At 31.6% G+C, this 16486-nt stretch overlaps 10 non-coding genes across 10 annotated transcripts; all 10 read right to left on the reverse strand.

Moving 5' to 3' along the window:
• Positions 1-1134: 1134 nt before the first annotated feature.
• TRNAI-AAU (transfer RNA isoleucine (anticodon AAU)) lies at positions 1135-1208 on the reverse strand. Its single transcript has one exon. It is a non-coding gene; the product is annotated as a tRNA-Ile (tRNA).
• A 789-nt stretch (positions 1209-1997) lies between these two features.
• Positions 1998-2071, reverse strand: TRNAI-AAU (transfer RNA isoleucine (anticodon AAU)). Its single transcript has one exon. It is a non-coding gene; the product is annotated as a tRNA-Ile (tRNA).
• Positions 2072-3723: 1652 nt separating this feature from the next.
• On the reverse strand, positions 3724-3797 carry TRNAI-AAU (transfer RNA isoleucine (anticodon AAU)). Its single transcript has one exon. It is a non-coding gene; the product is annotated as a tRNA-Ile (tRNA).
• Positions 3798-5448: 1651 nt separating this feature from the next.
• On the reverse strand, positions 5449-5522 carry TRNAI-AAU (transfer RNA isoleucine (anticodon AAU)). The gene has a single exon. It is a non-coding gene; the product is annotated as a tRNA-Ile (tRNA).
• Positions 5523-6311: 789 nt separating this feature from the next.
• On the reverse strand, positions 6312-6385 carry TRNAI-AAU (transfer RNA isoleucine (anticodon AAU)). Its single transcript has one exon. It is a non-coding gene; the product is annotated as a tRNA-Ile (tRNA).
• Positions 6386-8037: 1652 nt separating this feature from the next.
• TRNAI-AAU (transfer RNA isoleucine (anticodon AAU)) lies at positions 8038-8111 on the reverse strand. Its single transcript has one exon. It is a non-coding gene; the product is annotated as a tRNA-Ile (tRNA).
• A 790-nt stretch (positions 8112-8901) lies between these two features.
• TRNAI-AAU (transfer RNA isoleucine (anticodon AAU)) lies at positions 8902-8975 on the reverse strand. Its single transcript has one exon. It is a non-coding gene; the product is annotated as a tRNA-Ile (tRNA).
• Positions 8976-12347: 3372 nt separating this feature from the next.
• TRNAI-AAU (transfer RNA isoleucine (anticodon AAU)) lies at positions 12348-12421 on the reverse strand. Its single transcript has one exon. It is a non-coding gene; the product is annotated as a tRNA-Ile (tRNA).
• A 1640-nt stretch (positions 12422-14061) lies between these two features.
• On the reverse strand, positions 14062-14135 carry TRNAI-AAU (transfer RNA isoleucine (anticodon AAU)). The gene has a single exon. It is a non-coding gene; the product is annotated as a tRNA-Ile (tRNA).
• A 789-nt stretch (positions 14136-14924) lies between these two features.
• On the reverse strand, positions 14925-14998 carry TRNAI-AAU (transfer RNA isoleucine (anticodon AAU)). Its single transcript has one exon. It is a non-coding gene; the product is annotated as a tRNA-Ile (tRNA).
• Between the last annotated feature and the right edge of the window lie 1488 nt (positions 14999-16486).

Here is a 16486-nt window from a genome sequence, read left to right on the forward strand (position 1 = left end):
ATTCAGCTGTTTACATTCATACTATCTTTATATTTCATCAACAAGACAAAACAAAAATGACCTCAATAAATTGCAATAAATAAGAGATTTAGTTACTTGGCGTTAGAACTTAGAACCATTAATAGATATTCCAGGAGCTTTCAGAATAATAATTAATTCTACAACTATATGAAATGTATTTATCCAATCCTTCAAGCAGTGTTTGATCCACGGTGATAAACAATCAAAAATGAGACACAAGAAAAATGAATCTTTTTTCAAACAATTAAACTTGGCCTGTACAGGGATCGAACCTGTGACCTTGGCATTATTAGCACCACGCTCTAACCATCTGAGCTAACAGGCCGTTTTGCACAATTTCTGGAAGTTCAGCATATGAAGAAGTGCTAATGATAGTTAACCCGGGAGATTTGGAAAGCTTAATTTCAGAGGTTTACCATGAAGTTATAAAGATATAATATCAACATGAAGAAACTAATATGACTTTAAAAAAATTACAATACAAAAGAGATTTTCATACTTAGTGTTAGAACTTAAAACCATTAATGTTTTTTCCATGTGTTTTAGCAATAAATAACAATTCATCACCTATATGCAATTGATTCATCTAATCATTCTATCAGCTTCCCCTCAAAGGAAATATAGACATACACATGATACAGAAGAAAATACATCTATTTTCAACATTAAAGGAGCATCAAGTATTGGCTTGGAGACTGATTGAAAGTATGTCCTTGGCATTTTTAACTTTATGCTCTAAAGACTAAACTAATAGGCTCACTAAATATATAGCATACTATTGAAGAAATAGCAGATGATGAAGTGCTACTGATTGTTAACCCGGGATAGTTGGAAAGCTTATATTCAGCTGTTTACATTCATACTATCTTTATATTTCATCAACAAGACAAAACAAAAATGACCTCAATGAATTGCAATAAATAATAGATTTAGTTACTTGGCGTTAGAACTTAGAACCATTAATAGATATTCCAGGAGCTTTCAGAATAATAATTAATTCTACAACTATACGAAATATATTCATCCAATCCTTCAAGCTCCGTTTGATCCAAGGTGATAAACAGTCAAAAATGAGACACAAGAAAAATGTATCTTTTTACAAACAATTAAATTTGGCCTGTACAGGGATCGAACCTGTGACCTTGGCGTTATTAGCACCACGCTCTAACCATCTGAGCTAACAGGCCGTTTTGCATGAATTGCTGGAAGTCCAGCATATGAAGAAGTGCTAATGAAAGTTAACCCGGGAGATTTGGAAAGCTTAATTTCAGAGGTTTACCATGAACTTATAAATATATATTATCAACATGAAGAAAATAATATGACTTTAAAAAAATTACAATACAAAAGAGATTTTAATACTTAGTGTTAGAACATAGAACCATTTATGTTTTTTCCATGTGTTTTAGGAATAAATAACAATTCATCACCTATATGCAATTGGTTCATTTAATCATTCTATCAGCTTCCCCTCAAAGGAAATATAGAGATACACATGATACAGAAGAAAATACATCTATTTTCAACATTAAAGGAGCATCAAGTATTGGCTTGGAGACTGATTGAAAGTATGTCCTTGGCATTTTTACCTTTATGCTCTAAAGACTAAACTAATAGGCTCACTAAATATATAGCATACTATTGAAGAAATAGCAGATGATGAAATGCTACTGATTGTTAACCCGGGATAATTGGAAAGCTTATATTCAGCTGTTTACATTCATACTATCTTTATATTTCATCAACAAGACAAAACAAAAATGACCTCAATAAATTGCAATAAATAAGAGATTAAGTTACTTGGCGTTAGAACTTAGAACCATTAATAGATATTCCAGGAGCTTTCAGAATAATAATTAATTCTACAACTTTATCAAATGTATTTATCCAATCCTTCAAGCAGTGTTTGATCCAAGGTGATAAACAGTCAAAAATGAGACACAAGAAAAATTAATCTTTTTTCAAACAATTAAACTTGGCCTGTACAGGGATCGAACCTGTGACCTTGGCGTTATTAGCACCACGCTCTAACCATCTGAGCTAACAGGCCGTTTTGCACAATTTCCTTGAAGTCCAGCATGTGAAGAAGTGCTAATGATAGTTAACCCGGGAGATTTGGAAAGCTTAATTTCAGAGGTTTACCATGAAGTTATACTTATATAATATCAACATGAAGAAACTAATATGACTCTAAAAAAATTACAATACAAAAGAGATTTTCATACTTAATGTTAGAACTTAGAACCATTAATGTTTTTTCCATGTGTTTTAGCAATAAATAACAATTCATCACCTATATGCAATTGATTCATCTAATCATTCTATCAGCTTCCCCTCAAAGGAAATATAGACATACACATGATACAGAAGAAAATACATCTATTTTCAACATTAAAGGAGCATCAAGTATTGGCTTGGAGACTGATTGAAAATATGTCCTTGCTATTTTTAACTTTTTGCTCTAAAGACTAAACTAATAGGCTCACTAAATATATAGCATACTATTGAAGAAATAGCAGATGATGAAGTGCTACTGATTGTTAACCCGGGATAGTTGGAAAGCTTATATTCAGCTGTTTACATTCATACTATCTTTATATTTCATCAACAAGACAAAACAAAAATGACCTCAATGAATTGCAATAAAGAAGAGATTTAGTTACTTGGAGTTAGAACTTAGAACCATTAATAGATATTCCAGGAGCTTTCAGAATAATAATTAATTCTACAACTATATGAAATGTATTCATCCAATCCTTCAAGCAGTGTTTGATCCAAGGTGATAAACAGTCAAAAATGAGACACAAGAAAAATTAATCTTTTTTCAAACAATTAAACTTGGCCTGTACAGGGATCGAACCTGTGACCTTGGCGTTATTAGCACCACGCTCTAACCATCTGAGCTAACAGGGCATTTTGCATGAATTGCTGGAAGTCCAGCATATGAAGAAGTGCTAATGATAGTTAACCCGGGAGATTTGGAAAGCTTAATTTCAGAGGTTTACCATGAAGTTATAAATATATAATATCAACATGAAGAAACTAATATGACTTTAAAAAAATTACAATACAAAAGAGATTTTCATACTTACTGTTAGAACTTAGAACCATTAATGTTTTTTCCATGTGTTTTAGCAATAAATAACAATTCATCACCTATATGCAATTGATTCATTTAATCATTCTATCAGCTTCCCCTCAAACAAAATATAGAGATACACATGATACAGAAGAAAATACATCTATTTTCAACATTAAAGGAGCATCAAGTATTGGCTAGGAGATTGATTGAAAGTATGTGCTTGGCATTTTTAACTTTATGCTCTAAAGACTAAACTAATAGGCTCACTAAATATATAGCATACTATTGAAGAAATAGCAGATGATGAAGTGCTACCGATTGTTAACCCGGGATAGTTGGAAAGCTTATATTCAGCTGTTTACATTCATACTATCTTTATATTTCATCAACAAGACAAAACAAAAATGACCTCAATAAATTGCAATAAATAAGAGATTTAGTTACTTGGCGTTAGAACTTAGAACCATTAATAGATATTTCAGGAGCTTTCAGAATAATAATTAATTCTACAACTATATCAAATGTATTTATCCAATCCTTCAAGCAGTGTTTGATCCAAGGTGATAAACAGTCAAAAATGAGACACAAGAAAAATTAATCTTTTTTCAAACAATTAAACTTGGCCTGTACAGGGATCGAACCTGTGACCTTGGCGTTATTAGCACCACGCTCTAACCATCTGAGCTAACAGGCCATTTTGCACAATTTTCTGGAAGTCCAACATATGAAGAAGTGCTAATGATAGTTAACCTGGGAGATTTGGAAAGCTTAATTTCAGAGGTTTACCATGAAGTTATAAATATATAATATCAACATGAAGAAACTAATATGACTTTAAAAAAATTACAATACAAAAGAGATGTTCATACTTAGTTTTAGAACTTAGAACCATTAATGTTTTTTCCATGTGTTTTAGCAATAAATAACAATTCATCACCTATATGCAATTGATTCATTTAATCATTCTATCAGCTTCCCCTCAAAGGAAATATAGAGATACACATGATACAGAAGAAAATACATCTATTTTCAACATTAAAGGAGCATCAAGTATTGGCTTGGAGACTGATTGAAGGTATGTCCTTGGCATTTTTAACTTTATGCTCTAAAGACTAAACTAATATGCTCAATAAATATATAGCATACCATTGAAGAAATAGCAGATGAAGAAGTGCTATTGATTGTTAACCCGAAATAGTTGGAAAGCTTATATTCAGCTGTTTACATTCATACTATCTTTATATTTCATCAACAAGACAAAACAAAAATGACCTCAATAAATTGCAATAAATAAGAGATTTAGTTACTTGGCGTTAGAACTTAGAACCATTAATAGATATTCCAGGAGCTTTCAGAATAATAATTAATTCTACAACTATATGAAATGTATTTATCCAATCCTTCAAGCAGTGTTTGATCCACGGTGATAAACAATCAAAAATGAGACACAAGAAAAATGAATCTTTTTTCAAACAATTAAACTTGGCCTGTACAGGGATCGAACCTGTGACCTTGGCATTATTAGCACCACGCTCTAACCATCTGAGCTAACAGGCCGTTTTGCACAATTTCTGGAAGTTCAGCATATGAAGAAGTGCTAATGATAGTTAACCCGGGAGATTTGGAAAGCTTAATTTCAGAGGTTTACCATGAAGTTATAAAGATATAATATCAACATGAAGAAACTAATATGACTTTAAAAAAATTACAATACAAAAGAGATTTTCATACTTAGTGTTAGAACTTAAAACCATTAATGTTTTTTCCATGTGTTTTAGCAATAAATAACAATTCATCACCTATATGCAATTGATTCATCTAATCATTCTATCAGCTTCCCCTCAAAGGAAATATAGACATACACATGATACAGAAGAAAATACATCTATTTTCAACATTAAAGGAGCATCAAGTATTGGCTTGGAGACTGATTGAAAGTATGTCCTTGGCATTTTTAACTTTATGCTCTAAAGACTAAACTAATAGGCTCACTAAATATATAGCATACTATTGAAGAAATAGCAGATGATGAAGTGCTACTGATTGTTAACCCGGGATAGTTGGAAAGCTTATATTCAGCTGTTTACATTCATACTATCTTTATATTTCATCAACAAGACAAAACAAAAATGACCTCAATGAATTGCAATAAATAATAGATTTAGTTACTTGGCGTTAGAACTTAGAACCATTAATAGATATTCCAGGAGCTTTCAGAATAATAATTAATTCTACAACTATACGAAATATATTCATCCAATCCTTCAAGCTCCGTTTGATCCAAGGTGATAAACAGTCAAAAATGAGACACAAGAAAAATGTATCTTTTTACAAACAATTAAATTTGGCCTGTACAGGGATCGAACCTGTGACCTTGGCGTTATTAGCACCACGCTCTAACCATCTGAGCTAACAGGCCGTTTTGCATGAATTGCTGGAAGTCCAGCATATGAAGAAGTGCTAATGAAAGTTAACCCGGGAGATTTGGAAAGCTTAATTTCAGAGGTTTACCATGAACTTATAAATATATATTATCAACATGAAGAAAATAATATGACTTTAAAAAAATTACAATACAAAAGAGATTTTAATACTTAGTGTTAGAACATAGAACCATTTATGTTTTTTCCATGTGTTTTAGGAATAAATAACAATTCATCACCTATATGCAATTGGTTCATTTAATCATTCTATCAGCTTCCCCTCAAAGGAAATATAGAGATACACATGATACAGAAGAAAATACATCTATTTTCAACATTAAAGGAGCATCAAGTATTGGCTTGGAGACTGATTGAAAGTATGTCCTTGGCATTTTTACCTTTATGCTCTAAAGACTAAACTAATAGGCTCACTAAATATATAGCATACTATTGAAGAAATAGCAGATGATGAAATGCTACTGATTGTTAACCCGGGATAATTGGAAAGCTTATATTCAGCTGTTTACATTCATACTATCTTTATATTTCATCAACAAGACAAAACAAAAATGACCTCAATAAATTGCAATAAATAAGAGATTAAGTTACTTGGCGTTAGAACTTAGAACCATTAATAGATATTCCAGGAGCTTTCAGAATAATAATTAATTCTACAACTTTATCAAATGTATTTATCCAATCCTTCAAGCAGTGTTTGATCCAAGGTGATAAACAGTCAAAAATGAGACACAAGAAAAATTAATCTTTTTTCAAACAATTAAACTTGGCCTGTACAGGGATCGAACCTGTGACCTTGGCGTTATTAGCACCACGCTCTAACCATCTGAGCTAACAGGCCGTTTTGCACAATTTCCTTGAAGTCCAGCATGTGAAGAAGTGCTAATGATAGTTAACCCGGGAGATTTGGAAAGCTTAATTTCAGAGGTTTACCATGAAGTTATACTTATATAATATCAACATGAAGAAACTAATATGACTCTAAAAAAATTACAATACAAAAGAGATTTTCATACTTAATGTTAGAACTTAGAACCATTAATGTTTTTTCCATGTGTTTTAGCAATAAATAACAATTCATCACCTATATGCAATTGATTCATCTAATCATTCTATCAGCTTCCCCTCAAAGGAAATATAGACATACACATGATACAGAAGAAAATACATCTATTTTCAACATTAAAGGAGCATCAAGTATTGGCTTGGAGACTGATTGAAAATATGTCCTTGCTATTTTTAACTTTTTGCTCTAAAGACTAAACTAATAGGCTCACTAAATATATAGCATACTATTGAAGAAATAGCAGATGATGAAGTGCTACTGATTGTTAACCCGGGATAGTTGGAAAGCTTATATTCAGCTGTTTACATTCATACTATCTTTATATTTCATCAACAAGACAAAACAAAAATGACCTCAATGAATTGCAATAAAGAAGAGATTTAGTTACTTGGAGTTAGAACTTAGAACCATTAATAGATATTCCAGGAGCTTTCAGAATAATAATTAATTCTACAACTATATGAAATGTATTCATCCAATCCTTCAAGCAGTGTTTGATCCAAGGTGATAAACAGTCAAAAATGAGACACAAGAAAAATTAATCTTTTTTCAAACAATTAAACTTGGCCTGTACAGGGATCGAACCTGTGACCTTGGTGTTATTAGCACCACGCTCTAACCATCTGAGCTAACAGGGCATTTTGCATGAAATGCTGGAAGTCCAGCATATGAAGAAGTGCCAATGATAGTTAACCCGGGAGATTTGGAAAGCTTAATTTCAGAGGTTTACCATGAAGTTATAAATATATAATATCAACATGAAGAAACTAATATGACTTTAAAAAAATTACAATACAAAAGAGATTTTCATACTTACTGTTAGAACTTAGAACCATTAATGTTTTTTCCATGTGTTTTAGCAATAAATAACAATTCATCACCTATATGCAATTGATTCATTTAATCATTCTATCAGCTTCCCCTCAAACAAAATATAGAGATACACATGATACAGAAGAAAATACATCTATTTTCAACATTAAAGGAGCATCAAGTATTGGCTAGGAGATTGATTGAAAGTATGTGCTTGGCATTTTTAACTTTATGCTCTAAAGACTAAACTAATAGGCTCGCTAAATATATAGCATACTATTGAAGAAATAGCAGACGATGAAGTGCTACCGATTGTTAACCCGGGATAGTTGGAAAGCTTATATTCAGCTGTTTACATTCATACTATCTTTATATTTCATCAACAAGACAAAACAAAAATGACCTCAATAAATTGCAATAAATAAGAGATTTAGTTACTTGGCGTTAGAACTTAGAACCATTAATAGATATTTCAGGAGCTTTCAGAATAATAATTAATTCTACAACTATATCAAATGTATTTATCCAATCCTTCAAGCAGTGTTTGATCCAAGGTGATAAACAGTCAAAAATGAGACACAAGAAAAATTAATCTTTTTTCAAACAATTAAACTTGGCCTGTACAGGGATCGAACCTGTGACCTTGGCGTTATTAGCACCACGCTCTAACCATCTGAGCTAACAGGCCGTTTTGCACAATTTCCTGGAAGTCCAACATATGAAGAAGTGCTAATGATAGTTAACCTGGGAGATTTGGAAAGCTTAATTTCAGAGGTTTACCATGAAGTTATAAATATATAATATCAACATGAAGAAACTAATATGACTTTAAAAAAATTACAATACAAAAGAGATTTTTATACTTAGTGTTAGAACTTAGAACCATTAATGGTTTTTTCCATGTGTTTTAGCAATAAATAACAATTCATCACCTGTATGCAATTGATTCATCTAATCGTTCTATCAGCTTCCCCTCAAAGGAAATATAGACATACACATGATACAGAAGAAAATACATCTATTTTCAACATTAAAGGAGCATCAAGTATTGGCTTGGAGACTGATTGAAGGTATGTCCTTGGCATTTTTAACTTTATGCTCTAAAGACTAAACTAATAGGCTCAAGAAATATATAGCATACCATTGAAGAAATAGCAGATGATGAAGTGCTATCGATTGTTAACCCGGGATAGTTGGAAAGCTTATATTCAGCTGTTTACATTCATACTATCTTTATATTTCATCAACAAGACAAAACAAAAATGACCTCAATAAATTGCAATAAATAAGAGTTTAAGTTACTTGGCGTTAGAACTTAGAACCATTAATAGATATTCCAGGAGCTTTCAGAATAATAATTAATTCTACAACTATATCAAATGTATTTATCCAATCCTTCAAGCAGTGTTTGATCCAAGGTGATAAACAGTCAAAAATGAGACACAAGAAAAATTAATCTTTTTTCAAACAATTAAACTTGGCCTGTACAGGGATCGAACCTGTGACCTTGGCGTTATTAGCACCACGCTCTAACCATCTGAGCTAACAGGCCGTTTTGCACAATTTCCTGGAAGTCCAACATATGAAGAAGTGCTAATGATAGTTAACCTGGGAGATTTGGAAAGCTTAATTTCAGAGGTTTACCATGAAGTTATAAATATATAATATCAACATGAAGAAACTAATATGACTTTAAAAAAATTACAATACAAAAGAGATGTTCATACTTAGTTTTAGAACTTAGAACCATTAATGTTTTTTCCATGTGTTTTAGCAATAAATAACAATTCATCACCTATATGCAATTGATTCATTTAATCATTCTATCAGCTTCCCCTCAAAGGAAATATAGAGATACACATGATACAGAAGAAAATACATCTATTTTCAACATTAAAGGAGCATCAAGTATTGGCTTGGAGACTGATTGAAGGTATGTCCTTGGCATTTTTAACTTTATGCTCTAAAGACTAAACTAATAGGCTCAATAAATATATAACATACCATTGAAGAAATAGCAGATGAAGAAGTGCTATTGATTGTTAACCCGAGATAGTTGGAAAGCTTATATTCAGCTGTTTACATTCATACTATCTTTATATTTCATCAACAAGACAAAACAAAAATGACCTCAATAAATTGCAATAAATAAGAGATTTAGTTACTTGGCGTTAGAACTTAGAACCATTAAGAGATATTCCAGGAGCTTTCAGAATAATAATGAATTCTACAACTATATGAAATGTATTTATCCAATCCTTCAAGCAGTGTTTGATCCACGGTGATAAACAATCAAAAATGAGACACAAGGAAAATTAATCTTTTTTCAAACAATTAAACTTGGCCTGTACAGGGATCGAACCTGTGACCTTGGCATTATTAGCACCACGCTCTAACCATCTGAGCTAACAGGCCGTTTTGCACAATTTCTGGAAGTCCAGCATATGAAGAAGTGCTGATGATAGTTAACCCGGGAGATTTGGAAAGCTTAATTTCAGAGGTTTACCATGAAGTTATAAATATATAATATCAACATGAAGAAACTAATATGACTTTAAAAAAATTACAATACAAAAGAGATTTTCATACTTAGTGTTAGAACTTAGAACCATTAATGTTTTTTCCATGTGTTTTAGCAATAAATAACAATTCATCACCTATATGCAATTGATTCATTTAATCATTCTATCAGCTTCCCCTCAAAGAAAATATAGAGATACACATGATACAGAAGAAAATGCATCTATTTTCAACATTAAAGGAGCATCAAGTATTGGCTAGGAGATTGATTGAAAGTATGTCCTTGGCATTTTTACCTTTATGCTCTAAAGACTAAACTAATAGGCTCACTAAATATATAGCATACTATTGAAGAAATAGCAGATGATGAAGTGCTACAGATTGTTAACCCGGGATAGTTGGAAAGCTTATATTCAGCTGTTTACATTCATACTATCTTTATATTTCATCAACAAGACAAAACAAAAATGACCTCAATAAATTGCAATAAATAAGAGATTTAGTTACTTGGCGTTAGAACTTAGAACTATTAATAGATATTTCAGGAGCTTTCAGAATAATAATTAATTCTACAACTATATCAAATGTATTCATCCAATCCTCCAAGCAGCGTTTGATCCAAGGTGATAAACAGTCAAAAATGAGACACAAGAAAAATTAATCTTTTTTCAAACAATTAAACTTGGCCTGTACAGGGATCGAACCTGTGACCTTGGCGTTATTAGCACCACGCTCTAACCATCTGAGCGAACAGGCCATTTTGCATAAACTCCTGGAAGTCCAGCATATGAAGAAGTGCTAATCATAGTTAACCCGGGAGATTTGGAAAGCTTAATTTCAGAGGTTTACCATGAACTTATAAATATATATTTTCAACATGAAGAAACTAATATGACTTTAAAAAAATTACAATACAAAAGAGATTTTTATACTTAGTGTTAGAACTTAGAACCATTAATGTTTTTTCCATGTGTTTTAGCAATAAATAACAATTCATCACCTGTATGCAATTGATTCATCTAATCGTTCTATCAGCTTCCCCTCAAAGGAAATATAGACATACACATGATACAGAAGAAAATACATCTATTTTCAACATTAAAGGAGCATCAAGTATTGGCTTGGAGACTGATTGAAAGTATGTCCTTGGCATTTTTAACTTTATGCTCTAAAGACTAAACTAATAGGCTCAATAAATATATAGCATACTATTGAAGAAATAACAGATGATGAAGTGCTACCGATTGTTAACCCGGGATAGTTGGAAAGCTTATATTCAGCTGTTTACATTCATACTATCTTTATAATTCATCAAAAAGACAAAACAAAAATGACCTCAATAAATTGCAATAAATAAGAGATTTGGTTACTTGGTGTTAGAACTTAGAACCATTAATAGATATTCCAGGAGCTTTCAGAATAATAATTAATTCTACAACTATATTAAATATATTCATCCAATCCTTCAAGCAGCGTTTGATCCAAGGTGATAAACAGTCAAAAATGAGACACAAGAAAAATTAATCTTTTTTCAAACAATTAAATTTGGCCTGTACAGGGATCGAACCTGTGACCTTGGCGTTATTAGCACCATGCTCTAACCATCTGAGCTAAAAGGCCATTTTGCACAAATTCTTGGAAGTCCAGCATGTGAAGAAGTGCTAATGATAGTTAACCCGGGAGATTTGGAAAGCTTAATTTCAGAGGTTTACCATGAAGTTATAAATATATAATATCAACATGAAGAAACTAATATGACTTTAAAAAAACTTACAATACAAAAGAGATTTTCATACTTACTGTTAGAACTTAGAACCATTAATGTTTTTTCCATGTGTTTTAGCAATAAATAACAATTCATCACCTATATGCAATTGATTCATTTAATCATTCTATCAGCTTCCCCTCAAACAAAATATAGAGATACACATGATACAGAAGAAAATATTTTCAACATTAAAGGAGCATCAAGTATTGGCTAGGAGATTGATTGAAAGTATGTGCTTGGCATTTTTAACTTTATGCTCTAAAGACTAAACTAATAGGCTCACTAAATATATAGCATACTATTGAAGAAATAGCAGATGATGAAGTGCTACCGATTGTTAACCCGGGATAGTTGGAAAGCTTATATTCAGCTGTTTACATTCATACTATCTTTATATTTCATCAACAAGACAAAACAAAAATGACCTCAATAAATTGCAATAAATAAGAGATTTAGTTACTTGGCGTTAGAACTTAGAACCATTAATAGATATTTCAGGAGCTTTCAGAATAATAATTAATTCTACAACTATATCAAATGTATTTATCCAATCCTTCAAGCAGTGTTTGATCCAAGGTGATAAACAGTCAAAAATGAGACACAAGAAAAATTAATCTTTTTTCAAACAATTAAACTTGGCCTGTACAGGGATCGAACCTGTGACCTTGGCGTTATTAGCACCACGCTCTAACCATCTGAGCTAACAGGCCGTTTTGCACAATTTCCTGGAAGTCCAACATATGAAGAAGTGCTAATGATAGTTAACCTGGGAGATTTGGAAAGCTTAATTTCAGAGGTTTACCATGAAGTTATAAATATATAATATCAACATGAAGAAACTAATATGACTTTAAAAAAATTACAATACAAAAGAGATGTTCATACTTAGTTTTAGAACTTAGAACCATTAATGTTTTTTCCATGTGTTTTAGCAATAAATAACAATTCATCACCTATATGCAATTGATTCATTAAATCATTCTATCAGCTTCCCCTCAAAGGAAATATAGAGATACACATGATACAGAAGAAAATACATCTATTTTCAACATTAAAGGAGCATCAAGTATTGGCTTGGAGACTGATTGAAGGTATGTCCTTGGCATTTTTTACTTTATGCTCTAAAGACTAAACTAATAGGCTCAATAAATATATTGCATACCATTGAAGAAATAGCAGATGATGAAGTGCTATTGATTGTTAACCCGAGATAGTTGGAAAGCTTATATTCAGCTGTTTACATTCATACTATCTTTATATTTCATCAACAAGACAAAACAAAAATGACCTCAATAAATTGCAATAAATAAGAGATTTAGTTACTTGGCGTTAGAACTTAGAACCATTAATAGATATTCCAGGAGCTTTCAGAATAATAATTAATTCTACAACTATATGAAATGTATTTATCCAGTGTTTGATCCACGGTGATAAACAATCAAAAATGAGACACAAGAAAAATTAATCTTTTTTCAAACAATTAAACTTGGCCTGTACAGGGATCGAACCTGTGACCTTGGCATTATTAGCACCACGCTCTAACCATCTGAGCTAACAGGCCGTTTTGCACAATTTCCTGGAAGTCCAGCATATGAAGAAGTGCTAATGATAGTTAACCCGGGAGATTTGGAAAGCTTAATTTCAGAGGTTTACCATGAAGTTATAAATATATAATATCAACATGAAGAAACTAATATGACTTTAAAAAAATTACAATACAAAAGAGATTTTCATACTTAGTGTTAGAACTTAGAACCATTAATGTTTTTTCCATGTGTTTTAGCAATAAATAACAATTCATCACCTATATGCAATTGATTCATTTAATCATTCTATCAGCTTCCCCTCAAAGAAAATATAGAGATACACATGATACAGAAGAAAATACAACTATTTTCAACATTAAAGGAGCATCAAGTATTGGCTAGGAGATTGATTGAAAGTATGTCCTTGGCATTTTTACCTTTATGCTCTAAAGACTAAACTAATAGGCTCACTAAATATATAGCATACTATTGAAGAAATAGCAGATGATGAAGTGCTACCGATTGTTAACCCGGGATAGTTGGAAAGCTTATATTCAGCTGTTTACATTCATACTATCTTTATATTTCATCAACAAGACAAAACAAAAATGACCTCAATAAATTGCAATAAATAGAAGATTTAGTTACTTGGCGTTAGAACTTAGAACCATTAATAGATATTCCAGGAGCTTTCAGAATAATAATTAATTCTACAACTATATCAAATGTATTTATCCAATCCTTCAAGCAGTGTTTGATCCAAGGTGATAAACAGTCAAAAATGAGACACAAGAAAAATTAATCTTTTTTCAAACAATTAAACTTGGCCTGTACAGGGATCGAACCTGTGACCTTGGCGTTATTAGCACCACGCTCTAACCATCTGAGCTAACAGGCCATTTTGCACAATTTCCTGGAAGTCCAACATATGAAGAAGTGCTAATGATAGTTAACCTGGGAGATTTGGAAAGCTTAATTTCAGAGGTTTACCATGAAGTTATAAATATATAATATCAACATGAAGAAACTAATATGACTTTGAAAAAATTACAATACAAAAGAGATTTTTATACTTAGTGTTAGAACTTAGAACCATTAATGTTTTTTCCATGTGTTTTAGCAATAAATAACAATTCATCACCTGTATGCAATTGATTCATCTAATCGTTCTATCAGCTTCCCCTCAAAGGAAATATAGACATACACATGATACAGAAGAAAATACATCTATTTTCAACATTAAAGGAGCATCAAGTATTGGCTTGGAGACTGATTGAAGGTATGTCCTTGGCATTTTTAACTTTATGCTCTAAAGACTAAACTAATAGGCTCAATAAATATATAGCATACCATTGAAGAAATAGCAGATGATGAAGTGCTATCGATTGTTAACCCGGGATAGTTGGAAAGCTTATATTCAGCTGTTTACATTCATACTATCTTTATATTTCATCAACAAGACAAAACAAAAATGACCTCAATAAATTGCAATAAATAAGAGTTTAAGTTACTTGGCGTTAGAACTTAAAACCATTAATAGATATTCCAGGAGCTTTCAGAATAATAATTAATTCTACAACTATATCAAATGTATTTATCCAATCCTTCAAGCAGTGTTTGATCCAAGGTGATAAACAGTCAAAAATGAGACACAAGAAAAATTAATCTTTTTTCAAACAATTAAACTTGGCCTGTACAGGGATCGAACCTGTGACCTTGGCGTTATTAGCACCACGCTCTAACCATCTGAGCTAACAGGCCGTTTTGCACAATGTCCTGGAAGTCCAGCATATGAAGAAGTGCTAATGATAGTTAACCCGGGAGATTTGGAAAGCTTAATTTCAGAGGTTTTCCATGAAGTTATAAATATATAATATCAACATGAAGAAACTAATATGACTTTAAAAAAATTACAATACAAAAGAGATGTTCATACTTAGTGTTAGAACATAGAACCATTAATGTTTTTTCCATGTGTTTTAGCAATAAATAACAATTCATCACCTATATGCAATTGATTCATTTAATCACTCTATCAGCTTCCCCTCAAAGGAAATATAGAGATACACATGATACAGAAGAAAATACATCTATTTTCAACATTAAAGGAGCATCAAGTATTGGCTTGGAGACTGATTGAAGGTATGTCCTTGGCATTTTTTACTTTATGCTCTAAAGACTAAACTAATAGGCTCAATAAATATATAGCATACCATTGAAGAAATAGCAGATGATGAAGTGCTATCGATTGTTAACCCGGGATAGTTGGAAAGCTTATATTCAGCTGTTTACATTCATACTATCTTTATATTTCATCAACAAGACAAAACAAAAATGACCTCAATAAATTGCAATAAATAAGAGATTTACTTACTTGGCGTTAGAACTTAGAACCATTAATAGATATTCCAGGAGCTTTCAGAATAATAATTAATTCTACAACTATATGAAATATATTCATCCAATCCTTCAAGCTCCGTTTGATCCAAGGTGATAAACAGTCAAAAATGAGACACAAGAAAAATGTATCTTTTTACAAACAATTAAACTTGGCCTGAACAGGGATCGAACCTGTGACCTTGGCGTTATTAGCACCACGCTCTAACCATCTGAGCTAACAGTCCATTTTGCATGAATTGCTGGAAGTCCAGCATATGAAGAAGTGCTAATGATAGTTAACCCGGGAGATTTGGAAAGCTTAATTTCAGAGGTTTACCATGAAGTTATAAATATATAATATCAACATGAAGAAACTAATATGACTTTAAAATAATTACAATACAAAAGAGATGTTCATACTTAGTGTTAGAACTTAGAACCATTAATGTTTTTTCCATGTGTTTTAGCAATAAATAACAATTCATCACCTATATGCAATTGATTCATTAAATCATTCTATCAGCTTCCCCTCAAAGGAAATATAGAGATACACATGATACAGAAGAAAATACATCTATTTTCAACATTAAAGGAGCATCAAGTATTGGCTTGGAGACTGATTGAAAGTATGTCCTTGGCATTTTTAACTTTATGCTCTAAAGACTAAACTAATAGGCTCAATAAATATATAGCATACTATTGAAGAAATAGCAGATGATGAAGTGCTACTGATTGTTAACCCGGGATAGTTGGAAAGCTTATATTCAGCTGTTTACATTCATACTATCTTTATATTTCATCAACAAGACAAAACAAAAATGACCTCAATGAATTGCAATAAATAAGAGATTTAGTTACTTGGCGTTAGAA

The sequence above is a fragment of the Lissotriton vulgaris genome, chromosome 12, assembly GCF_964263255.1.
Source record: "Lissotriton vulgaris chromosome 12, aLisVul1.2, whole genome shotgun sequence".
Taxonomy (NCBI): Eukaryota; Metazoa; Chordata; class Amphibia; order Caudata; family Salamandridae; genus Lissotriton; species Lissotriton vulgaris.